This window comes from Fundulus heteroclitus, unplaced genomic scaffold (assembly GCF_011125445.2).
Source record: "Fundulus heteroclitus isolate FHET01 unplaced genomic scaffold, MU-UCD_Fhet_4.1 scaffold_288, whole genome shotgun sequence".
NCBI lineage: Eukaryota > Metazoa > Chordata > Actinopteri > Cyprinodontiformes > Fundulidae > Fundulus > Fundulus heteroclitus.
In genome coordinates, this window is record NW_023396698.1 from 56,888 (window position 1) to 61,237 (window position 4,350).

The following is a 4,350-nucleotide window of genomic DNA, read 5'->3' on the forward strand; positions in this document are numbered from 1 at the left end:
AAATTCGCAAAAAACACTTCTTAACACAATTGACCTCTCAATAATGCTCGGCTGAGCACGACACTGGTGTTTTGGTCGAGTGGGTTAGGTGTCGGGCTGCAAAGCAGAAGATCGAAAGTTCGAATCCAAGCTGTGCCAATTTTAGAGAATTACATTTTCACCCAATATTTCATTTCCCTTTGGCTTTAAAAAACGATTTTTCAATTTAAATCAATACAGTTCACCTCATGCCTTTAACTTTTTTATTCACATATTTTATTTTTTCATGCTACATTGAAGTATTTAATCATGTTTTAATAACACCAATTTTCCATGCTGCTTCGATGCAGACCTTCTCCTGTTGGCTGTTGGCTCATTAGCAGCCTCATTTGTTGTGGTCTGTTGTCATTCACACAGAACAATAAACCGTGCCAGCCGACATGAGTTTTACAAACGGCAAAGCTTTGTCTTAAGCAGAAACGTGCCTCTACTCCGCGCTGCGTTCTCAGACCAGTGTGATGCGTTCCCGAGCGTCAGAAAGCTGCATTCAGGAGCATGGGACATTTCTAATTTACAATAATATTTTTTTTTTTTACAAGTAACAATTAAATAACTTGAACAACTGGTATAAATGAATGATGATAAAGGAATTTATTTAACATGTTTTGGGACAGTTTGTATTCAGACGTTTTAAGAAAACATTAAAGTATTTTATGTATTGTTTATTAATTTATTTTATATTATACTTAATCTCCTCCTTTTCCTGTATAATCCTGCCTCAAGCATTTCGCTGGCTCTCCTTATTATTGTAAACTTTGTAATTTAACGAGAGTTCAGGGACATCCTACAATCAGGCTTAGGCTACTGGAGGATATCAGTGCCAGTTTTTCTCACTCTACTGATTTCTACTGTTGTCCAGTTTTGCTTTGCATTGCATTGAAATGAAAGTCACATTTCCTGCCACACTTGTTTGCTGCTTCTCCACCGAAGCCAGGCCTGCAAGCTCTCCACCATCAGTCATCACTTATCAGTTACCCTCCTTCACTGCCTTGAATTTTAGTCATACTCAAAAACTGCTAGTTGAAAGAATAATTAATTTCATTATTATTTTCTGTTTAAATATCCAGTCATATTCACTGAATTAGAACATCTTTTTAGAATGTTTTTTAGTCTGAAAATGACAAGTACCTTTTGAAATTAACCCTAATGCAGGAACCAAACTTGTCCTTAAACCACAATAATTGTATTTATTTTACTACTATAATGTACTATTTTAATCTTAAATCTTATTTTTATTAGTTGGGATGGCTGCCAGCACAACACTGCATTATGTCCTCGTGACAGAAATCATCGCTAGAAAAATGCATTATCATCATTCAACAATGATTACTGAAAAAGACGTACTTCGTTCCTGCAGTTCCTATACTGTCCACGAGTGGCGCTGTGTGAGACAACAAGCAGTACTCTTTGAGTTCCGGGTCAGAGGTGAACTCCTCCGTCTTGTGGCTGCTATTGCTTGCCGTGCTGCCGTTTTTCCTAAATTACTGAAGGATATTGTTGAATCAAGTCCAATTTACCCAGACGAAGGGTGTTCCATTGGGTGTTTTCCTTGCAACTACGTGATGGTGAGTCGTTTATTTAATGTCGGTTTTATATTTTGGTAGAAATGCGGTGGCTAGGCTACGCCACTGAGCTATATGCTACACGTATTGGCATCTTTAAAATGGTCTTATAAGCTTAAAAGATCATTCTACTATTGTTGACTTTGTGACCGAATACAAGATATGTTCTCAAAGCGTTAAATAAGCCCTTTGATTTTTCAACATTTTGTCTTTTAGGATAATTTTAAGTTACTTTTCATTAAATTTGTCAATGGCCTATGGAAGTCTGGAGGGATGACAGTAAAAGCCTAACAGCAGCGCGATCTCTCCTCGGCTGCAGCGCCGGTAAAGAGCTGCGTGAAGCTGACACCCCACCCACAGAAAAAACTCAGTTAAATAGACGGAATGGTTAGTGCTTCGTTTGTGCAGGTTTGTGACGTTAAAATTAGCGTTTGTGCTGCTTTGGTTTCGGAGATATTATGAATTTTAATTTGACGTCATCCCAGCCCGCCGCTTCAAAATAAAGTGCTACGGTAAATCATATGTTATTGCCAACACTGGAAAAAACGTAAGTCTTTTTAATATATTTCTACTGATAAATCAGTAACATTACTATGAAGTTGTGTCATCTACCGAGCCCCCCCCCCCCCCCCCCCCCCTACAGCATTCTTATAAAATAATTTATGTATTCCTGCTTATTGGCAAAGATCTCTGGGGAAACATGTTTTTGTTTGTTTTTTTAGTTTCCTGACTGAGGGGAGTGGCTGGAACAGTCTCTGTGCAGGATGGCAGTAATTCTGCTGTGATTTGGGGAGCCGTGGTTTTATGTTTGTTGGATACAATCCGGGTTAGCACCCGAACATCTCTTTCAGACAGCTTCCTCGTGTGTCCACAGTTGATCCTGTTGGATGTGGTTCGTCCTTCTTGGTGGTATGCTGACATTACCCTGGACCCCGTGGCTCTTGATACATCACAAACACTTGCTGTCTTGGTCACAGATGCAAGGCAAGGCAAGGGAAATTTATTTATATAGCACAATTCAGTACAGAGACAATGCAAAGTGCTTTACATGATTAAAATATAGCAAAATAAACGCAAGTAGGAATAAAATGTAGATAGAAAATAGAATAAAAGCAAGTAGAGATAGAATGTAGAAACAAAGAAGAACATTAAAAACAGTAAAACAGTTCAATTAGAACAGTCAAAGGCAATTGTAAACAAATGTGTTTTTAATCTTGATTCAAAAGAACTCAGGCTTTCCGCACTTTTACAGTTTTCTGGAAGTTTGTTCCAGATAAGCGGAGTATAGGAACTAAATGCTGATTCTCCGTGTTTAGTTCTGGTTCTAGGTATGCAGAGCAGGCTGGAGCCAGAAGACCTGAGTGGTCTGGATGGTTGATACACTGATAACAAGTCTGTGATGTATTTAGGTGCTAAGCCATTTAGGGATTTATAGACTAACAGAAGTATTTTAAAGTCTATTCTCTGAGATACAGGGAGCCAGTGTAAGGACTTTAGAACTGGGGTTATGTGCTCTACTTTCTTAGTCTTAGTGAGGACGCGGGCAGCAGCGTCTGGATCAGCTGCAGCTGTCTGATCCACTTTTTAGGCAGACCTGTGAAAACACCGTTGCAGTAATCAATTCTACTAAATATAAACGCATGGATTAGTTTTTCCAGATCCTGCTGAGACATCAGTCCTTTAATCCTGGAAATGTTCTTCAGGTGATAGAAAGCCGACCTTGTAACTGTCTTTAGATGCTTTTGGAGGTTCAGGTCTGAGTCCATCACTACTCCCAGATTTCGGACCTGATCAGTGGTTTCTAGCTGAAGCGACTGAAGCTGTGTGCTAACTTTTGATCTCTCCTCTATTGGTCCAAATATTATTACTTCAGTTTTGTTTTTATCCAATTGAAGAAAGTTTTGACACATCCAGCAAGATGTGCACCAACAATTTGTCCTCCTTTGAACTCACCCATGTCACCCATAATGTTGTGTGCATTGCAATATTTTGAGCAAAACTGTGCTCTTACCCTGCTAATTGGACCTTCACACTCTGCTCTTATTGGTTCAATGTGCAATTAATGATGATTGGCCACCAGGCTGGTCCAATTTAGCCATGAAACCTCCCACACTAAAATGAGAGGTGTTTCAGTTTCATTGTCCAACCCCTGTATATATTGTATTTCACTTACTGAATTGAGTTACTGAAATAATTGTCTATACTTTTATTTATTAAGATTTAATTCTAGTGTTTATGTAAGGCAGAGGTTACAAATGTAAACATTAAGACCTTTTGTTTGGACCGTTTTTGCATTTTCTTCTTTCTATTAGAAACGGCTCTAAAAGAAGAGGTGGAAACGACGCCCCCAAAATGACGCTTGTGGCCAAAAAGTGTATTATGTCAGTAGTGGTTTAGGACTACCGTAGCAAATGAATGGGAAACGTTGACTGTCGGCTGTCGCCAATTAGCTCCTTAGCTGCGTCTCAGATCGAAATACGCAGTTTGCAGCTCTGCAGACGCAAAGTTTTCCCGGTCGGCAGGTTTTGATGAAGACAAATCCTTTTCACTCAGAAGGTTTGATTTTTAAAATCCCCAAGCGATGAGAGCCTACGACCAAGGAACTCGGAAGCTTTGCCTTTGACGGTCATGCCCACCACCAGACGGGCACCTTCTTCAACTTCTTCAGAAGTTGAACGATTCTAGTTATTATTATTATTATAGTACCGTTAATACAGCCCGAACCGTAGGGTCTACCCCCACAAACTAT